Here is a 23304-nt window from a genome sequence, read left to right as displayed (position 1 = left end):
GATTCAGGCGTCTGGCGGACTCAAGATAAATTAGATTTTTGTGGTCAGTCAATACCACCACCTGATGTCTAGCCCCCTCAAGCCAATGACGCCACTCCTCAAAAGCCCACTTCATGGCCAAAAGCTCCCGATTCCCAACATCATAATTCCGCTCGGCGGGCGAAAATTTACGCGAGAAAAAAGCACAAGGTCTCATCACGGAGCAATCGGAACTTCTCTGCGACAAAACCGCCCCAGCTCCGATTTCAGAAGCGTCGACCTCAACCTGAAAAGGAAGAGCAACATCAGGCTGACGCAACACAGGGGCGGAAGAAAAGCGGCGCTTAAGCTCCCGAAAGGCCTCCACAGCAGCAGGGGACCAATCAGCAACATCAGCACCCTTCTTAGTCAAATCAGTCAATGGTTTAACAACATCAGAAAAACCAGCAATAAATCGACGATAAAAGTTAGCAAAGCCCAAAAATTTCTGAAGACTCTTAAGAGAAGAGGGTTGCGTCCAATCACAAATAGCCTGAACCTTGACAGGATCCATCTCGATGGAAGAGGGGGAAAAAATATATCCCAAAAAGGAAATCTTTTGAACCCCAAAAACGCACTTAGAACCCTTCACACACAAGGAATTAGACCGCAAAACCTGAAAAACCCTCCTGACCTGCTGGACATGAGAGTCCGAAAAAATCAAAATATCATCCAGATACACAATCATAAATTTATCCAAATAATCACGGAAAATGTCATGCATAAAGGACTGAAAGACTGAAGGGGCATTTGAAAGACCAAAAGGCATCACCAAATACTCAAAGTGGCCCTCGGGCGTATTAAATGCGGTTTTCCACTCATCCCCCTGCTTAATTCGCACCAAATTATACGCCCCACGAAGATCTATCTTAGAGAACCACTTGGCCCCCTTTATGCGAGCAAACAAATCAGTCAGCAGTGGCAACGGATATTGATATTTAACCGTGATTTTATTCAAAAGCCGATAATCAATGCACGGCCTCAAAGAGCCATCTTTCTTAGCCACAAAGAAAAAAACGGCTCCTAAGGGAGATGACGAAGGACGAATATGTCCCTTTTCCAAGGACTCCTTTATATATTCTCGCATAGCAGCATGTTCAGGCACAGACAGATTAAATAAACGACCCTTAGGGTATTTACTACCCGGAATCAAATCTATGGCACAATCGCACTCCCGGTGCGGAGGTAATGAACCAAGCTTAGGTTCTTCAAAAACGTCACGATATTCAGTCAAGAATTCAGGAATCTCAGAGGGAATAGATGATGAAATGGAAACCACAGGTACGTCCCCATGCGTCCCCTTACATCCCCAGCTTAACACAGACATAGCTTTCCAGTCAAGGACTGGGTTATGAGATTGCAGCCATGGCAATCCAAGCACCAACACATCATGTAGGTTATACAGCACAAGAAAGCGAATAATCTTCTGGTGATCCGGATTAATCCGCATAGTTACTTGTGTCCAGTATTGTGGTTTATTGCTAGCCAATGGGGTGGAGTCAATCCCCTTCAGGGGTATAGGAGTTTCAAGAGGCTCCAAATCATACCCACAGCGTTTGGCAAAGGACCAATCCATAAGACTCAAAGCGGCGCCAGAGTCGACATAGGCATCCGCGGTAATAGATGATAAAGAACAAATCAGGGTCACAGATAGAATAAACTTAGACTGTAAAGTGCCAATTGAAACAGACTTATCAAGCTTCTTAGTACGCTTAGAGCATGCTGATATAACATGAGTTGAATCACCGCAATAGAAGCACAACCCATTTTTTCGTCTAAAATTCTGCCGTTCACTTCTGGACAGAATTCTATCACATTGCATATTCTCTGGCGTCTTCTCAGTAGACACCGCCAAATGGTGCACAGGTTTGCGCTCCCGCAGACGCCTATCAATCTGGATAGCCATTGTCATGGACTCATTCAGACCCGCAGGCACAGGGAACCCCACCATAACATCCTTATATGGCATCAGAGAGACCCTCTCTGAAATTCGCCGCCAGGGCGCACTCATTCCACTGAGTAAGCACAGCCCATTTACGGAATTTCTGGCAGTATATTTCAGCTTCGTCTTGCCCCTGAGATAGGGACATCAAGGCCTTTTCCGCCTGAAGTTCTAACTGAGGTTCCTCATAAAGCAACCCCAAGGCCAGAAAAAACGCATCCACATTGAGCAACGCAGGATCCCCTGGAGCCAATGCAAAAGCCCAATCCTGAGGGTCGCCCCGGAGCAAAGAAATCACAATCCTGACCTGCTGAGCAGGATCTCCAGCAGAGCGAGATTTCAGGGACAAAAACAACTTGCAATTATTTTTGAAATTTTGAAAGCAAGATCTATTCCCCGAGAAAAATTCAGGCAAAGGAATTCTAGGTTCAGATATAGGAACATGAACAACAAAATCTTGTAAGTTTTGAACTTTCGTGGTGAGATTATTCAAACCTGCAGCTAAACTCTGAATATCCATTTTAAACAGGTGAACACAGAGCCATTCCAGGATTAGAAGGAGAGAGAGAGAGAAAGGCTGCAATATAGGCAGACTTGCAAGAGATTCAATTACAAGCACACTCAGAACTGAGGAAAAAAAAAAAAAATCTTCAGCAGACTTCTCTTTTCTCTCCTTTCTCTGTCAATTAATTTAACCCTTTTAGGCCGGTCAAACTGTTATGGTTCTCAATGGCAAGAGAACATAGCCCAGCAAACATACGAACTAGCTCTTGGAAGGATGGAAACTAAACTGACCATGAACTAAACCTGCCGCACAACTAACAGTAGCCGGGTAGCGTAGCCTGCGTTTTATCCCTAGACGCCCAGCGCCGGCCGGAGGACTAACTAATCCTGGCAGAGGAAAATATAGTCCTGGCTCACCTCTAGAGAAATTTCCCCGAAAGGCAGACAGAGGCCCCCACAAATATTGGCGGTGATTTTAGATGAAATGACAAACGTAGTATGAAAATAGGTTTAGCAAAATTGAGGTCCGCTTACTAGATAGCAGGAAGACAGAAAGGGCACTTTCATGGTCAGCTGAAAACCCTATCAAAATACCATCCTGAAATTACTTTAAGACTCTAGTATTAACTCATAACATAAGAGTGGCAATTTAAGATCACAAGAGCTTTCCAGACACAGAAACGAAATTACAGCTGTGAACTGGAACAAAATGCAAAAACAAACAAGGACTAAGTCCAACTTAGCTGGGAGTTGTCTAGCAGCAGGAACATGCACAGAAAGGCTTCTGATTACAATGTTGACCGGCATGGAAGTGACAGAGGAGCAAGGCTAAATAGCGACTCCCACATCCTGATGGAAACAGGTGAACAGAGAGGATGATGCACACCAGTTCAATTCCACCAGTGGCCACCGGGGGAGCCCAAAATCCAATTTCACAACACTATCAGGTATAAAGAGCAGGACACTGCCAAAATAAGCTACCCAAAGAATGACCAGGTTGCTTCTTTTAAGCAGTTCATGGCTTCTGAACCATGAAGCAATTAGAAGATGTAACAGAAGTCTAAATATGTGCACAGCAATGTTGTTTTTGCATTTCAATTTTTTGCTGCGCTTTTTTAGCTGGAAAAAGATGATTGCATATGCCCTTAGACTAGTTTTCTTTTATGGCAAACCTCCAAAACCACATCATTAATAGGGCCCATTATTTATTTATTCATTATGCATTAGTTATACAGCGGTATAATATTCCCCAGCGCTTTACAAACATTATCATCACTGTCCCCAATGGGGCTCACAATCTAAATTCCCTATTAGTATGTCTTTGGAGTGTGGGGGGATACCAGAGAACCAGGAGGAAACTCACGCAAAAACAAGGAGAACAAATAAACTCCTTGCAGATGTTGTCTTTCATGAGATTTGAACCCAGGATTCCAGCACTTGAACACAACAAACACTGAGCTACCAGGCTACCATTAACATCCAGATATTCATTGCATTGTCCTTATGTCAAGGTGAAAATATATTTTCTTATATACTTTTTGTACTTTTATATATCTTATACTGTGAAACAATAAGTTTTTCCTAACTGCTTGCTTGCAAATGTAATTGTATTTAAAGATGGTTGTCAGTGTCCAGTTTCGTTTCAGTTTAGTGTCCGAAGGGTTAAGATTCATTTTTTTAGAAATCGAAACTTAAGGAATAGAAAGAAGAGGAGGAATCCACCAGGAGATGTCTGACGAATCAGAAGGACTGAGCACTAGACGTATACTGCTTAAACCCCACCTATTGCATTCCTTTTTAGTACTGTGTATTTGGAAAATAAAGTTCAGTTGGTATGACTGTGGCTGACACATGGTCACATGAGCATGCACTGAGATTGAACCAGCTACCTGTCTGACTCATTCTTACCCGGTATCACATGCTTATAGTTTAATTTGGAATGACTGGTGAATGAGGGTATATTGTCGTTTACGACCCCGACAATTTGGCAGCCCAACGGGGGGCGTGGCCAGCGATCCGAGACCCTCTGGACCCATGCCTGGATGTCTGTGGATGATACCCGTAGTGGCTGACCTCGAGGACTGATCACCCTCTGAACACGGTAAGTGGCGATCATGTACACTGTATATGTCACACTTGCTAGTGTCTCAGCCGTTATTGGTTTGTCTGTGGTCTCCTTGGGTCCGGGAGGTGACCGGTCGAGTGGTGAGATCGAACGCGATCCTGTGCCACGCTCTGAACCAGCAACTGAGAGACGTCGCATCCTGTGCGTCCTCTGTACACCACACCTCCTCCACCGGTCATTGTACTCCGTTCAACCACCCTACCCGTGACTATTGTCCAGTAGTGAAGTGGAGTGATAGATTGAGAAAGTTGTAGAGTGTGGGGCAGCTTAGAGAAAGGGATAGGAGACGCAGTCTCTGTGATATTGTGCTGACAGGTAACTAAGGCGTTCCGTGAGGGGACCACCTGTGCTGACAGGTAACTAAGGCGTTCCGTGAGGGGACCACCTGTGCTGACAGGTAACTAAGGCGTTCCGTGAGGGGACCACCTGTGCTGACAGGTAACTAAGGCGTTCCGTGAGGGGACCACCTGTGCTGACAGGTAACTTAAGACGTTCCGTGAGGGGACCACCTATATTTTTGTGGAGGGGTCTCATTAGGAGGCTGCCTCCCAACGGTTGGAATATCGTGGCAGGATAGTCTGTAATCACTGTTGTTCAGGTTAGGGACAGGAAATATTGAGCGCGAGGCTCTTTTCCTAGTACGTCGAACGTGAGGCTCCGTACTGTAGAACAAAGTGTTGATATCGCTGCCAGTGGTTTTACTGCAGAAAACCACAGTATTCTGTGAGTCATGTTGCGTCTCTTAAAGCAGAAGAAGTCCGTGCCCCACAAGTTAGATGAGGATTCTGTGGAAGTCAAGGCAATAGTGGAGTCACGGGAGGGAAAGAAGGCAGTCAAGAATGTTGAGAGATTGTATAAGCATGTAGGATTGCCCTCGTCAGGGAGATTGTAGCCGGCTATGTGGCCCAATCTCATAGAAAATAAAAGGGGCATGTTGAAAGATAAAGGATTGTTAGAACAAGCGCAAGCTCATCTGCGAGTTGCGCGAAGCTTAAAGAACAAAGGATGAAAATAGGTTGATGGAGAGGAAGGATCAGACAATGTAGAACCCGTGTTTGGTTATAAAATGCCTTTGAACTGTGATTTTACAGATTGTAAAATGGCCGCCGTGCCACTGATGATGAAAATGCAGTCTCAGCCAGCGCCCTGTAATGGCGACGGGATGAGCTTTCCAGAAGCGTAGGTGTGTCCTGTTTGTGTTGTGCAGAATCCAACCTGGGTGGAAACCTGCCGTGTGTGTGCGTACGGGCCGTTCTTGGGGCTCCGCCCAGATCACGGAGGATCATAGGAAAGTTTTGTAGAAATTAAGTCTGAAAACTGCTGCAATTTGTGACTTTGTAGAAGATACGGAGCTTTGTATCAGTGCTGTGTAGTAGATGGGAGGGGCGGAGCGGACCGCTGCGAGATTTCTTTGTCGGTTTTCTTCTTTCCTCCTTATCTATGCTACAAGCCGGAGAAAGGGGGGCAAAGACGAGGGCTTTGTTTCTCCCTCTTGCGCTGAGGAATGCAGTGATTCTTCTTATCTCCGTGTTACGAGATGGGAGGGGGCATGTGAATCCCTGCGCGACCTGCTTGAAATTTTTCTCCCTTCGGTGCTGTGGGCTAGAGGGAAGGGGCCATGTATTGCATTCCAAAGTTTTCTCTGTCCTTGGTTTAGTACACGCTGAGAGATTTGTGTTTAAAGCAATAAGTACTGTATGGAATTGAAAGTGAAATATACCTGTGCCTGGTCTTGGAGGAAAACTTGTAAGTAATTGAAAGATTGGTAAAAGGCACCAATATATCCTGGACTGCCGAGAAGTTCTATGGGCGTCTTATGGTAGTATTTAAAGATCTGGGATTCCCATTGTGATAAAAAGCCCATTCATACCTTTTTGTAGTAGACCCGATATTGAGATTTCCACTCCGGATGATGTATTGAAAATAGTAAAGAGTTTTCAAAAGAATTTAGCCCAGCAGGAAAGACAAGGGTTAAATCACTAGCCGTAGTAATTTTTGCTCGCTCACTGGCCCCCACCGCTGTAGCTGCGAGGTCATAGTGTTCCTTATCTCTATGTAACAGACTCCAGTTTCTGCCTCCTCCCATCTACACGCAAGTCCAGCTTCACACTGCAGGCCCCGTATATGATTACAAGACACCCGAGCACTGCCGTACAGTATTGCAGACTGCCTTGCAGACAGAGCTCACCTATGCAGGACATGCTACAGGTGTGCTGATTCAGCTTCATGGAGACAAACAGAGACCTGTTGCTTATTACAGCGGCCGCTTGGATAGGGTGGCAAGAGGAAATCCCTTATGTGTTTGGGCTGTGTTGTGTGTCCAGCTGTTGCTACACAAATCTTCAGAGATTGTTTTGGATTACCCACCGATGGTCCACACCCCACACGATGTACATAGTATCCCTGACCAAGTACAACCTAGCCACATGTCCATGGCTGGACAGCTGCGACTTTGGTGTGCTATTCTCATGCTTACTAATGTGACTTTGAAAAGGTGCACTGTCCTGAACCCCGCTACTTTTCTCCTAGTTCCCCTGGATCCAAAGGGGGGAGGAGTAGGTGACATGAGCAAGGACACTCTCTTTTTCTTTTTTCTTTTAAGAATGGATCCAGAGGAACAAGATTAGGTTTCCAAACCATATGATTGTCTAGAATTGATGTTTCAGGAAACGGCTGGTCTCTAGTGTGCCTATTCTAATGCTGATTTTGAGCTTTTTGTAGATGGATCCCGTCACCAAGATGACCAAGGATGCTACTGTACCAGATATGCTGTGGTCTCAGAACATGAGGTAATCAAGGCAGAGTCAATGCCAGCTCATATGTCTGCACAAGAAGCAGAGCGTGCAAACTAGCAGAAGGTAAGACTGTAAATATCTACACTGATTCCAGGTATGCTTTTGGCATTGCACACGGTTATGGGCCTATCTGGAGAGCTAGGGCTTTCCTGACAGCAAATGGCCACCCCTTTGAACATGCTGAGGCAGTCCAGCAACTTATGAATGCACTACAGCTTCCCACCCAAGCAGGCATCATAAAGGTAAAGGCACATACCAAAGGCACTGATGGACAGACAAAGGGTAACGCACTGGTAGACCAGGCTGCCAAGAAAGCAGCAAGCACTCCTGTAGCCTCTCAAGTACATCACCTAGACACCCCACCATCTCCATTTGTGTTGAAAGACATCTTAGCCCGGTTACAAGAACAGGCAAGTAAGGAGGAGAAAAATAGGTGGCAAAAGATAGGGGCTTGCTCTGATACCGTCACTGGACTATGGGGGAGGGGTGAAAAGGTCTGCCTACCACAGGTACTGTACCCAATGATGGCACAGGTTCTGCACGGGAATGTGCACCACTCGAAGACGGCCATGTGTGACACCCTACAGAAACAATGGATTGCCCCCGGGTTTTCCACCTGCGCAGAAAGGCAGGTACAGAGCTGCATGATATGTGCCACACATAATCAGGGTAGGACAGTGAAAACCCATCCAAACACACTCCCTGGCCCCTTTACCCATTTCAGAGACTGCAGAATGATTAAATTCAGTTACCTAGGGTAGGGACGTATGAGTATGTGTTGGTCTGCACTGATTTACTTTCAGGTTGGCCAGAAGCCTACCCAGTTGCCAAAGCTATGGCTAAGACAACGGCGAAGAAACTGATGGCTGAGATCATATGCAGGTATGGAGTTCCTGAAGTCATTGAAAGCGATCGGAGTTCCTATTTTACTGGAGAGATCATGTCAGAGGTAATGGCAGCACTGGGGGTAAGTCAAGCATTGCATACTCCATCCGCAGAACAGTGGAAAAGTGGAGAGACTAAATGGAACTCTTAAGCCTAAAATCCAGAAGGCAATGGCAGAGACTGGTAAACCATGGACAGAATGCCTTCCTCTAGTTAAGATATACCCCAAACAGGAAGACAGGACTGTCACCATATGAGATTCTGTTTGGCAGGAGCCCCAGTCTTGAATGTTTCTTTCCACAACAGTTGCAGCTCAAGTACCAAGACTTGACTAGCTATGTGCAGGCCTTACATGGACACCTTGCCAAAGTGCATTTAACTGTCTTCAGTTCTCTTCCAGACCCAGACAAGGTTCCTGGACACCATCCCTTTGTGCCAGGAGACCTGGTGTATGTGAAAGTTTGTGCGCAGAGATTGTCTCCAGACAAGATTTGAAGGACCCCACACGGTGATCCTGGTCACCCCCACTGCAGTAAAACTTGAAGGAAAGAGCACTTGGATCCACGCCTCATATTGTAAAAGAGACCGAACCAGTGTTTAGTCACAGTAGTGACTGAAGGGAAATGTTGCTGTTGTTTTTGACCTTGGGACTAGGGGCCATCCTCGCCCCTACCTTTTCGGCCCCTAATGTAAATGAAAATACTAAGGTCCCACTATTCTCTGGGTAAACCTGACAGCCCCGGTGAATATCTGGCGATTTGATTTCTGTGATGTAGTCAAATGCCCTGAGACTGAACGGGTGGTAGAGGGAATCATCCAGTTTTATATATGTGTTACCAGAGATGACAACAATAACTGTTATTATTAGACAGATGCTGCCTGGAATACGGGAGATGATTGGGGATATAAACCTAGTGAATCCATGTTCCCAAGGATGGGACAGGTAGGAGTCTTCGTGAAAGAATGCACCTAACAGCCCTTCTGCAACCACTTAGGGGCTGTAAATGGGGTAGAAGCTGTCACCCCCTCCTCCTGAATCTTGAAAACCCCCAATCTGCTGATCTGCAGACGTATGTACTGAGAAGACATTATAATTATGTATTTAGTAGTGGATACCATGGGAATTTAGGCCATGTACAGCTCCAGTATATTAGCTTCAGACCAACCAAAGCCCCTGTTACCAGTACACCTAAAACAGGCCCAGGTGAGCGTTTGCAAAATGTAGTTAATGAAGTGATACCCATTCCAGGTCTCAGTTGGCAAGAGGTTTTCTCCATAGAAACACAAACAGCCCCAAGGAAAAACCTATGGTTAGAATGGGTGAGATACAATGTAAGAGTCCAGAATATCTCTGTAGGATGTATTGCTTGTGCTGCTGCGAATACACACCTATACACACATGCATTGCTTTTTCCTTATGACACCACTGCCTGTGTCATGAATTTGTTGAAAGGTTTGAAGTCCACTGATTGCCCAGATTATGTCCCACTATTTCATAAGGAACCTAGACTAAAGGTCCCAGGAGAAGTAACCGTATTAGCTGACAATTACACCTGCTATAATTCCCACGACACCACAGGTACACCAGTAGGGATTTTTGAGACAGGTTTTTGCAAGGAGAACAGTTCTTTAGATACTGATTTGCTAATCAAACATACACAATGTATGTATGACATTTATTGGTTATGTGGGGATGGTAAGCTCCGTCCTAGGTTGCCTAATGCCTGGATAGGCCAATGCACGCCTGTTAAACTAGCTATGCAGTTCAAGATTTTATTTTTGGGATCCAAAGATACCTGATGAACCTACCAGAAAGAGGAGAAGTCTCGATCAGCTCCACATGAGTTATGAAGAAGATCCACTAGTATATATTGATGCCATTGGAGTGCCAAGGGGGGTGCCTGACCAGTTTAAAGCCCAGAACCAGATTTATGCTGGCTTTGCTTCTATAATCCCACAGGTGCAGATTAATAAAAATGTTGAATGGATCAATAATATATATATTACAGAGAACAAAGATTTGTCAATTATAGCTGTGATGCCTTCCAGGGTATAGTTGAGGATTTGGGCCCTAACACTTGTATGACCCGTGCTGCAACCCGACCTAAGAGAATTACACTGAATCCTGTCCAGACAAGATCACATGTAGTGACATAAGAAGCTGACACAGGATTGTGGTTGGCGGATAGTGGGGACATTAACTTTTAGGAGTAGGCTGACAGTAATCCTTTTGGGAAGGAGCTGTAGACCAGCATGTCATGTCACTCCCCACCACCAGAGGACCAACCACATCAGGAAGGGTAAGACAGATACAGGAGTATTATCCCTGGAGGCCCTCTGACTAGCTAGCTATGCAAAAACAATTGGCTGACCCTGAGAACCAACCTTTCTCATTCTACAGACAAATAATGACCATATGATGGACGTATTAAGTGCACCTAGGCAGGCCTAGGTAGTTAGTGAGCACAAAAACAGGTGACGTGCTAAGACGCAAATTAAGATTTTCTACAGATGTGACAAAGGAGAGAGTGTAGAGCTATACTTTGGACGGTTACAGCTGAAATGGGAAGACATGGAGTACAGTCCCATAAACCCACTTGATGTTAGAGTATTGGTAAATACATTCATTGACGGTATGACCAAAGACATACGAGACGAAATATAGACAGCCAGACCTGAATGGCGAAATGTAGATCCGAAAGACCTGAAGGTTGCAAAAAGAAGTTGAACAAATTAGGACAATAAGACGACGTGTCATGTATGCTGGAGTAGACACATCTTTCTTCTCCAGTTGGTTAGGTGGGATCAAGGGATTCCTTCAATAAGTTTGTTTGGTACTGATTGCCCTCCGTATAGTTGGATCGATAATTCTCTGTCGTGTTATTCCCTTGTACAAAAAGGTTATTGCCAAGGCAACTCCGACTGGCACCTTCCTCAATCAAGAAGTAGACCCACCAGAGTACGATGGTACAGATCCAGGGGAGATCCCGAAGTATATTCCTCTCAAGAGAGTAGACAAAACCCCCCCATTCTCAGATGATGCTAAGAGATTTAGGTTAGGGACAGTGGGAGAACTCCATGTGAGGTTAGTGAAGGGTTCAGCTGCCTGGAGGCCTCTCGCTAGGGGAGAGTTTCTGAGGTGTCTGGATGAAGAAATCCACCTCCCCTTTTCCCATCACATGGACAGTCTCAAAGGATCTTTCTTTAAGGGAAAAACTTAGTGTTTAGGGGGGATTGTCAAGGTGAAAATATATTTTCTTATATACTTTTTGTACTTTTATATATCTTATACTGTGAAACAATAAGTTTTTCCTAACTGCTTGCTTGCAAATGTAATTGTATTTAAAGATGGTTGTCAGTGTCCAGTTTCGTTTCAGTTTAGTGTCCGAAGGGTTAAGATTCATTTTTTTAGAAATCGAAACTTAAGGAATAGAAAGAAGAGGAGGAATCCACCAGGAGATGTCCGACGAATCAGAAGGACTGAGCACTAGACGTATACTGCTTAAACCCCACCTATTGCATTCCTTTTTAGTACTGTGTATTTGAAAAATAAAGTTCAGTTGGTATGACTGTGGCTGACACATGGTCACATGAGCATGCACTGAGATTGAACCAGCTACCTGTCTGACTCATTCTTACCCGGTACCACATGCTTATAGTTTTATTTGGAATGACTGGTGAATGAGGGTATATTGTCGTTTACGACCCCGACAATTATACCTTATCATTATTAGTAAATCTGCCAACTATCTTGCTCTTCCTTTTCCACCTGCCCTTGCCTATCCTGTGCCACCCAGTCTTGCCAATCCACTGCCACCCATCTTTGCAAAATTCATTGCCATTTGCCACCCATCTTTGCCAATCCACTGCCACCCATCCTTGCCTGCCCTATGCCACATGTCCTTACTTATCTTTGCCATTTGCTTTTCCTGCAGCAGTGATGAACCCTGAGTAAGGTGGGCATCCCTTACTTCCCCTCCCTTCTTCAGGTTTAAGTGTCTTCTGGACAAGAAAAGCAAATATTGTGGCTTCAACTCTCTCCTTTCCTTTATCTCCCAGGGATCTATCTTTTATTTTTCAATACCAATTTCACTTTTTCCATTTGGCATCTTCATTAATAAGAATGGAAGTAGAGCTATTGGTTGCTATTAGTGATGATGAGCGAATGTGCTCAGATAAAGTGCTATTGTTTGATCGCTTCTACTATACACTGCAATAGAGCTATAGTGCTTCCTAGTGATCATGTAATTGCTTGGTGCCTGAAGGAACCAATAGCTGTTGGGTCCTAATTAGTGATGAGCAAACGTGCTGGTAGAAGGCATTGTCCAAGCATGCTCGGGTGCTAACAGAGCGTCTTTGCCGTGCTCGATTACGGTACTATGTTCGAATCCCCGCAGCTGCATATCTCATGGCTGTTAGTCAATCCCTGCATGTGTTGCGGCTGTCTGTTATGCTTTTTGTTAGCAGCGGTGAAATTCATTGCTGGACCTGGGGAGGGCAAGTAAGGCTCAATTTGTTTTTGTTAAAACAAACATGGTTTGGAGGAGAATTCTGGAACCGGAAAACTCCCTTAAGAGGTTCATCAAAGTGCTTTATGTTTGTAAAGATAGATGACCTTGATTTCAATGTTTAGTTATTCATGATAATCATGGAAAATACTACGATGAAATAAAATCTACCGTGCGGCGCAGTTCAGCGGCTCTTGTCCTGCAGTCTGCTGGGTTCTTGCTCGTCGGTCTTCTGATGTCTTTGTCTTGTGTCACCAACCTCCTCTCTTGCTCACTTCAAGTTATTCAGTTTGTCTCCTGGTAATTGATTTATGGATCTTTGTATTTTCACAAATGACTTCCTATCAACAATTTACTATTATCCAAAGGTCACGAAGTGGTGTTAGATGGCAGAGATAATAAGTAACGTGTGGACAGCCGAGTAGTGAATTAGTAGAAGACAAGGAAATAGTGTTATTGCCAAATTTTGCAATAATGTTATGGAAAATGTTGCCACCTATGATTTGTAGCAGATAACCATATCCATAATGCATGGTAACTGCCCTGCTCTATTTTCCAAATGGTAGAGAAGCAAAGATGAGTAAAGAGGAATTTAGAAGAATAGGACAATTAATTAAAAATGAAAGAGCAAAATACATGTGAACAGATTAAAATTCTGGCAAATTTTGTAATACATCTACATAGTGGTCAGAGCAAAGTTCTTCTAATACAAAGCTCCGATTTCCCTACATATTGTAGATATGGAGTACCTTGTAAGAAGCTTTGATCTCCCCTGATTCTGCTGCTTTTTTCCATTTTGTGCTTCATCACTGCATTGATATTTACACCTATTTTTTTTTAGGAGCTTAATATGTGAAATCTCTACTTGTAGTTCAAGTGAGCTTTTCTTTAGAGTCATCTCTGGGGGCATGTACTTTCAACCCTCCCTCTCAGATTCTGCCAATCACAGCTCAGAATCTGATTTAGCAGCCTACCATTCTCAGATGCCGCTAAGCTGTGATTGGCAACATCTGGGAGGGAGGAAGGTGAATAAGCCTATGCTCCAGAGAAGACTCTGAAGAAACAACCAGTTGAACTACAAGAAGAGATTTCTCTTATTTTCTGCTACAAATTAAAGAGAATATATATGCAATGGAGCAACGCAGCGCAAAATGGTAAAAAAGCAGCAGAATCATGAGAGCTCTAGGATTTTCACGAGGTATTTATCTCATATTTTGAGCAAATGACAGGTTCTCTTTAAAGGGAACCTGTCACCCCAAAAATCGAAGATGAGCTAAGCCCACCAGCATCAGGGGCTTATCTACAACATTCTGTAATGCTGTAGATAAGCCCCAATGTAACATGCAAGATGAGAAAAAGAGGTTAGATTATACTCACCCAGGAGTGGTGCCGGTCTGGTTCTGGTCCGATGGGCGTCGCGGTCCAGTCCGGGGCCTCCCATCTTCTTACAATGACGTCCTCTTCTTGTATTCACGCTGTGGCTCTGGCGCAGGCGTACTTTGTCATCCCTGTTGAGGGCAGAGCAAAGTACTGCAGTGCGCAGGCACCGGGAAAGGTCAGAGAGGCCTGGCGCCTGCGCACTGCAGTACTTTGCTCAGCCCTCAACAGGGCAGACAAAGTACGCCTGCGCCGGAGCTGCAGCGTGAAGACAAGAAGAGGACATCATCGTAAGAAGATGGGAGGCCCCGGACCGGACCGTGACGCCCATCGGATCGGACCGCAGCGGGAACGCCCCTGGGTGAGTATAATATAACCTGTTTTTCTCATCTTTCAGGATACATCGGGGGCTTATCTACAGCATTACAGAATGCCCATTTGACCAGACCAGCGTGAGTGACAGCCCAAAACGGCGACTTTACAAAGGTATTTCGGCAGCATAGGTGGGCAATAAAGGCACAAAAAAGACACTAATGTAAAGCACAGCTCTGCCCCTATTTAACGCTATTTTTATCTCATCTTTAAAAAACGGGGTGACAGGTTCCCTTTAAATATCATATTATTTTAGCTGAGGGGAGGGAAGTGTTGTGTTACTGTGAGGGCACATAATGTAGCAATTAGGGGCATTATGGGTAAATTTGAGGTATGGGCAGTTTGGGACATTATAGGGGAAATAATGGGGCAATTTGGGACATTATGGGGCAATTAGGGGAGTTTCAAAAGGGGCATGGTATACCAAGGAACTTGGAAAGGGGCAGTTTGGGTGGGCTATTGAAAGGGGCAATATGTGAAGGAACACTATGAAGAGTGGTTGTGTGGGGGTTCTTATGTGGAAGAGATATTATACAGAGGAGCAGTGTGGGGAGATATTTTGGAGAAAGGCAGTGTGGGGGATATTATATAGATGGGCAGAGTGGGCGAACACTTTGGAGAAGAGCAATGTGTGTGTGGGGGGGAGTATTATAGAGAGGGCCATTGTGAGTGGGATATTTTGGAAAGGGGCAGTGTGTGGGGGGATATTTCGGAGAAGGGCGGTGTATGTGTATGGGGGTATTTTGTGCAGGAAGCACAGTGAGGGGTAATTTATTGAGGGGCAGAGCATAGGAGATATTTTTATTTCTGGAGCAATATAATGATGCTTCTATTTTTAAAGGTAGCGTGTCAGAATGTGCTGCTGAAGACGGAGAAGAGGGAGGTGCGGAGAGATGTGTTCTGGGCATCACATTTTATCATGGCGTCCGTGCTACATGGAGACAAAGGGATGGGAATTACTTTTTAATCAGAGATGATTTTTGTTTCCCCCATCTCTCCAAGGCGGCAGGGATCACGCCCCTCCCAGTACCTTCTTATCTTAAGGTGTTGCTTGAAACCTCTTGCTCAGTTTTACTGCCGTCTTTACAGAGAGCAGGTATGACCTCCATGGGCTCATTGCGTCTGAAGGTTCTCACTTTTGAAGGTTCATACTTTCTTGGGGTTGTTAATCACAATTGTTTATTTTGCTCGTTTTATGATGAATAATGCAAAGTTTGTGTATGTTTAGTAGAAATAAGTTGGGGTTTGTTATAAATAAGTGGGTTTTCTTAGAAACGGCCTCTCGGGTACTTTTTGTTTCATTACATTTATAGTTATTAAATTGATTTTTTTTCCATCTGATTTCTGATAAAACATCCCTATGAAAGTTACTGATTTACTTTTAGAGCCCAGAAATTGAAATAATTAGATTATCAACTCTGGAGTGCCTGAGATGCTTCTGACCCAGGGTTAAGAACATACTGGGAATTGTAGGTTCATGCAGTACAAATGTATATGGGGCTGACCTGACATTACAGTTGATCACTGTGCTAAGCTTGGCGCTGCATTCATGTTCTGATGGAAGTTCTTTCGCTGCATTCATGTACTGTCAGTATTTCTGGAGCTGCATTCATATTCTGTCTATGTTTCTGGTGCTGCATTTATGTATTGATGGTGGTTCTAGTGCTAAATTCATGTACTGGTAGTGTTTCTAGCTCAGCATTCATGTAGTGATGGTGTTTCTGATGCTGCATTCATGTACTGATGGTGATTCTGGTGCTGCACTTATATGCTGAGAGTGGTTCTGATATTGTACACATGTAGCAATCCATAATATGTTTCATAGCTATGTTAAAACTTAAATATCCAAACTTAGATATTTGAGATTATGACGAGTGTAGCGCAGCGGTGTCCACACTGTGCAGTGATGAGGCAGTGACCCAGCAAAGTTTAAAGCAAAATGTGTTTAATGTCCAAACTCACAGTGCACAGCACACGGTATCCTCCGGATCGCAGCCGGGAAATAAGACAGTCCTTAACGCGTCCGGTTGCCGAGGGTGACTGCACCACTGTATCAAGTTGCGGAGTGCCAGAAGTTCGCTATGCTTGGCTCTGTGTTCCCTCACACAGACTGAGCTTTTGCAGAGCCGACTGCTCTGCCAGCTGCAAACTTTACTCTGACACACCCAACCCTCTGCTGCAGGGATTTTTAGCAAAGAAACTGGCCATCGGCCACATGGAAAACCCGGGCGGGGGGTGAAACGGACTGCTCCACTACCAGGTTTTCTTAAATCTGCCTTGGACAAATAGCTTGCCCAAAGCCAACAATCACTTTTATTCTGCTTTGCAATCACTGCTATGCCTGTGACTACAATGCACTCCCATGGCCTAAAGATGCTTGTGTGCGCATCCTGGGGGACACATAGTGACTCTCGCATATGACCCCGGTTACAGCCTCACACGAGTTACTGCTCACACAAACTCATTTTAAGTTAGCGTGTGTTCACGCTGATTTTTTTAATGCAGAAATGTTCTAAATCCTTCTCCAGTACTCAAAATTTGGTTCCGGTAATGTATTAATGCACTGGTGGTCGTTCTGGTGATGTATTCATGTAAGTACCCCTTTAAAAAAAATCGTGGCTCTTAGGATTGGTTGATTATGGCAATGTTACCCTTGTACCAAAAAATGTGGTGCACCCCTGCTTTAAACCAAAGCTATGTAGTGTAACATATTTATCTGTAACTGATAGAATGAGACCAAGCATGATGTAAAGGAAATTTTTAATTCCAATCATTACATTAGCAGTGTCAAAAGTTAAATCCACTGTAATTCTATATTGGTTATTGTAAACTGATTTGACTTTTGATGAATTCATCATTTTCTTCCACAGAGTACACACAGAGCTCTGTAACTCTTCGCTATAGCAATCCTGGCAACCTGTCTGAATCAGGTAGAATCTGGACAAATACCGTCCATGAAACAAACATATAATCAAATTCTACCACTAGAGGGTGCTGGCATTCTTTGTTAGTTAAACAGTGCTTGTGTCAAATAAAGCTGCCTGGTACATGCCTGTGTGTAAAGCTGGTTAATGGGTTGTAACTGGTTTAACATGTTAACATGTCAAGAGCTGAACATTAACAGCAATAAAATTACTGTGTATTATCACTTTTTTCACATTTAGCACTGTGTACTGTGAAACAACTGAGCGCATCAGTTCAGTCCTGTGACAACACAGTATATATTAGCCCAGTACTGTGACATCACTATGTATTATCCCTGCATTGTGACATCACTGTAATAGCCCTGTACTATGAAATCACTGCGTGCATCGGCTCTGTACTGGGACTTCACTGTATGTATTAGCCATGTACTGTGACACCACTGTGTGTATTATCCCTGTACTGTGACATCACTGTGTACATTGTCTTTGTCCTGTGACATCACTGTGTGTATTATCTCTGTACTGTGACATAATTGTGTGTTTTATTTCCAGGACTGTGACATCGCTGTGTTTATTATCCCTTGTGAGGCAGTGACCAGTGTCACAGGTAGGGATCGCTGTGTGTTCCCCCCAGAATGTGCACAGAGGCGTATTGAGGCCATGGGAGTTCATTGCAGTCACAGGCGTAGCTGTGATTGAAATGCAAAATAAAAAGTAAATGTTAGTCCTGGACAAGCTATTTGTCCAGGGCGGATTTAAGAAAATCTGCTGGGCTTTTGTGTTTTGAAACAAACTACAGGATGATAGTCGTGCAGTTCGTTTCATTCCTGGTCGGATTTTCCATGTGGCTGAAGGCCACAGATTCCAGTTAATAACCCTGCAGTATAGGGTTTGGGTGCCTCAGGGCCAGAGTCATTTAGGTGTTTGCTAGAGTGCAGAGCAGTCCGCTCTGCAGAGCGCCACCTGTGTGAGGTAACACAGGCAAGTGGAGCCAAACAGCCAAGGGAGCAGTGGTCTGGCACCCACAGCATACACAGCGGTGCAGTCGCCCACGGTAAATGGTCTCGGAGGTGGACTGGCGTATTTACTGGCTGTAATCTGGAAGATATGGTTCCCAGCTGCGAACCAGTGGATATTGTGTACTGTGTAGTGCTGTGAGTTAAACATTAAAGAGACTTTTGTTTTGAACTGTGCTGGGTCACTGCATAAGTGGAGAAAAAAAGTATTTAGTCAGCCACCAATTGTGCAAGTTCTCCCACTTAAAAAGATGAGAGAGGCCTGTAATTGACATCATAACTGACCACAACTATGAGAGTCAAAATGAGAAAACAAATCCAGAAAATCAACTTGTCTGATTTGGCAAGATTTATTTTGCTAATTATAATGGAAAATAAGTATTTGGTCACCTAAAAACATGCAAGATTTCATGCTCTCACAGACCTGTAACTTCCTCTTTAAGAGGCTCCTATGTCCTCCACTCATTACCTGTAGCAATGGCACCTGTTTAAACTTGTTATCAGTATAAAAGACACCTGTCCACAACCTCAAACAGTCACACTCCAAATTCCACTATGGTGAGGACCAAAGAGCTGTCGAAGGACACCAGAAACAAAATTGTAGCCCTGCACCAGGTTGGGAAGACTGAATCTGCAATAGGCAAACAGCTTGGTGTGATGAAATCAGCTGTGGGAGCAATAATAAGAAAATGGAAAACATACAAGACTGCTGATAATCTCCCTCGATCTGGGACTCCACGCAAGATCTCACCCCGTGGGGTCAAAATGATCACAAGAACGGTGAGCAAAAATCCCAGAACCACATAGGGGGACCTAGTGAATGACCTGCATAGAGCTGGGACCACCGTAACAAAGGCTACCATCAGTATCACACTACACCGCCAGGGACTCAGATCCTGCAGTGCCAGACGTGTCCCCCTGCTTAAGCCAGTACATGTCCGGGCCTGTCTGAAGTATGCTAGAGAGCATTTGGATTATTCAGAACAATATTGAAAGAATGTCATATGGTCTGATGAAACCAAAGTAGAACTGTTTGGTAGAAACAAAACTCATCGTGTTTGGAGGACACAGAATGCTGAGTTGCATCCAAAGAACACCATACCTACTGTGAAGCATGGGGGTGGCAACATCATGCTTTGGGACTGTTTCTCTGCAAAGGAACCAGGACGACTGATGCATGTACATGAAAGAATGAATGGGGCCATGTATCGTGAGATTTTGAGTGCAAACCTCCTTCCATCAGCAAGGGCATTGAAGATGAAACATGGATGGGTATTTCAGCATGATAATGAACCCAAGCACACCACCAGGGCAACGAAGGAGTAGCTTTGTAAGAAGCATATGAAGGTCCTGGAGTGGCCTAGCCAGTCTCCAGGTCTCAACCCCATAGAAAACCTTTGGAGGGAGTTGAAAGTCCGTGTTGTCCAGCGACAGGTCCAAAACATCACTGCTCTAGAGGAGATCTACATGGAGGAATGGGCCAACATACCACAAACAGTGTGTGCCAACCTTGTGAAGACTTACAGAAAACATTTGACCTCTGTCATTGTTAATGACAAAATACTTATTTTCCACTATAATTTGCAAAATAAATCTTGCAAAATCAGACAAGGTGATTTTTTGGATTTGTTTTCTCATTTTGACTCTCATAGTTGTAGTCTATCTATGATTTCAATTACAGGCCTCTCTCATCTTTTTAAGTGGGAGAACTTGCACCATTGGTGGCTGACTAAATGTTTTTTTCCCTACTGTAAGTGTGCTACCGCGTCACTCCACCCTGTACTGTGATGTTCACTGTATGTATTATCCCTGTACTGCGAAATCACTGTTTACATTTTTCCTGTCCTGTGACATAATCATATGTATCATCCCTGTACTGTGACATCACTGTGTACATTATCCCTGTACTGTGACATCACTGTGTACATTATCCCTGTACTGTGACATCACTGTGTACATTATCTCTGCAGTATAAAACTAAGAGGAAACATACTTCGTCCTGATTTTCGATTACCGTATATAGTCGAGTACAAGCCTAGATTTTCAGCCCACTTTTTTAGGCTGAAAGTGCTCCTCTCGGCTTATACTCGAGTCATTGTCCCAGGGGGTCGGCGGCTGTCACATACTCACCTGCTCCTGGTGTGGTTCCTGCATCTCCGATGGTCTCCAGGTGCCGGCAGCTCTTCCTGTGTTCAGCGGTCACGTGGTACCGCTCATTAAAGTAATGAAAATGGATGTGACTCCACTCCCATAGGGGTGGAGCTGCATATTCATTACTTTAATGAGCGGTACATGTGACCGCAGCACACCGGAACAAGCTGCCGGCACCGAGACCATCAGTCAGTGAGAAGCAGGGAATACGCCGGTCGTAGGTGAGTATAACGAGGGGAGGGTGAGCATTACGCAATATTCACCTGTCCCCGTTCCACTGCCGGGCTCCATCTTCCGCATCCTCTGGCTGTCATGTTCAGGTCAGAGGGCTCGATGACGTGTTTAGTGCGTGCCGCCCTCTTCCTGAACAGTCACTGCAGAGGCCGCGGAAGACACAGCGGCGCCCGGCGGTGGAACGGGGACAGGTGAATATCGCAAGTGCCAGGGCCTGAGCATCGAGAGGTGAGTATGCCGTTTTTGCCAGCATATGGGGCATACTATTCTATGGAGCATCTTATGGGGCCATAATCAACCTTTATGCAGCATTGTATGGGGCAAATGTTTCTATGGAGCATCTTATGGGGCAATAATCAACCTTTATGCAGGATTGTATGGGGCAAATGTTTTTATGGAGCATCTTATGGGGCCATTATTAACCTTTGTGCAGCATTATATGGGACATATTTTAAAATTGAGTATCTTATGGGGCCCATCATGAACTTTATGGAGCATTATATGGGGCGTATTTTGTATGGAACATCTTATGGGGCCCATCATGAACTGTCCCTCAAGCTCGCTGCCTCGGGGTTATCCTTGACGCTGATCTCTCCTTCAAACCACATATCCAAGCCCTTTCCACTTCCTGCCGACTTCAACTCAAAAATATTGCACGAATCCGTTCATTCCTCAACCAAGAATCTGCAAAAACCCTAGTCCATGCCCTCATCATCTCTCGCCTTGACTACTGCAACCTCCTGCTCTGTGGCCTCCCCTCAAACACTCTCGCACCCCTCCAATCTATTCTAAACTCTGCTGCCCGACTAATCCACCTGTCCCCCCGCTATTCTCCGGCCTCTCCCCTCTGTCAATCCCTTCACTGGCTCCCCATTGCCCAGAGACTCCAGTACAAAACCCTAACCATGACGTACAAAGCCATCCACAACCTGTCTCCTCCTTACATCTGTGACCTCATCTCCCGGTACTTTCCGACACGCAACCTCCGATCCTCACAAGATCTCCTTCTCTACTCCCCTCTTATCTCCTCTTCCCACAATCGTATACAAGATTTCTCTCGCGTATCACCCCTACTCTGGAACCCTCTACCACAACACATCAGACTCTCGCCCACCATCGAAACCTTCAAAAAGAATCTGAAGACCCACCTCTTCCGACAAGCCTACAACCTGCAGTAACCACCGATCGACCAAACCGCTGCATGACCAGCTCTACCCTCACCTACTGTATCCTCACCCATCCCTTGTAGATTGTGAGCCTTCGCGGGCAGGGTCCTCTCTCCTACTGTACCTATTATGACTTGTATTGTTCAAGATTATTGTACTTGTTTTTATTATGTATACCCCTCCTCACTTGTAAAGCGCCATGGAATAAATGGCGCTATAACAATAAATAATAATAATAATTATATGGGGCTCCTGATTCAATATGGATATTCAAGAACACTGAACCTACTGATGTCTCAATTAATTTTACTTTTATTGGTATCTATTTTTATTTTTGAAATTTACCAGTAGCTGCTGCATTTCCCACCCTAGGCTTATACTCGAGTCATTAAGATTTCTCAGTTTTTTGTGGCAAAATTAGGGGTCTCGACTAGGCTTGAGCGAAACGGGTCGTTCATTTTCATAAGTCGCCGACTTTTGGCAAAGTCGGCGTCTCATGAAACCCAATCCGATCCCTGTGCGGGGTCGGCCATGCGGTACGCGATCTTGGCGCCAAAGTCGCGTTTCGTATGACGCGTTTAGCGCCATTTTTTCAGCCAATGAATGAGCGTGGGCAGAGTGATGACATAGGTCTTAGGGGAGTGAACGCCTATCGTCATGTTATCGCTTGTGCGCAGTAGGGATTTGGAATGTGCAATACGAAATTTTCTGTGCTGGGACGGGACGGAGAGAGAGAGAGAGAGAGAGAGAGAGAGAGAGAGAGAGAGAGAGAAAAAATTCATAATAATTTCCTTCATTGGGTTTCGTGTTTCGGCCGAAACCCGACTTTTCACGGTACAAAACCCGACTCGACCCTAAAAAACTAAAGGTCGCTCAACCCTAGTCTCGACTTATACTCGGGTCGGCTTATACCCGAGTATATACGGTAGTTTAATAAGATTAATGAGAGGTCAGATCTGGAGGCCTTTATTAGGTCCTTGCTGCCATGGAAACCCTTCCATCAAGCTGTAGGGTCACTGATTGTATGTGTGTGTGTGTGTGTGTGTGTGTGTGTTGGGAGTGGCGGGCTAGAGAGAGCCCATACCTCTGACTAACTGCTTAAAGATAAACACTAAAAAAGCACAGCCCGAACTTAAGGTCCTAAATAAGAACGCACTTGTATAAATTGAATATAATTAGCTTTATTTAGACATAAATGGAAAACGGTAGCAGTCTAGCAAAATGTGCCCGTACTTGGAAAATAGGACAAAAACAATAGTATCAGAAATAATTATATAAAATATAAAA

General features: G+C 44.6%; 1 protein-coding gene across 1 annotated transcript in view; it reads right to left on the bottom strand.

Moving 5' to 3' along the window:
* LOC143774783 (putative N-acetylated-alpha-linked acidic dipeptidase) overlaps positions 1–13027 on the bottom strand; it is a 236518-nt gene extending 223491 nt beyond the window's left edge. The window contains exon 1 of the mRNA XM_077262561.1: positions 12949–13027. The gene's annotated coding sequence lies outside the window, so the exon portion shown is untranslated. The remainder of the gene's footprint in view (positions 1–12948) is intronic.
* Between the last annotated feature and the right edge of the window lie 10277 nt (positions 13028–23304).

This window comes from Ranitomeya variabilis, chromosome 1 (assembly GCF_051348905.1).
Source record: "Ranitomeya variabilis isolate aRanVar5 chromosome 1, aRanVar5.hap1, whole genome shotgun sequence".
NCBI classification, from domain to species: Eukaryota; Metazoa; Chordata; class Amphibia; order Anura; family Dendrobatidae; genus Ranitomeya; species Ranitomeya variabilis.
Note: the sequence above shows the minus strand (reverse complement) of the source record. Positions and strands in the feature narration are given on the sequence as shown.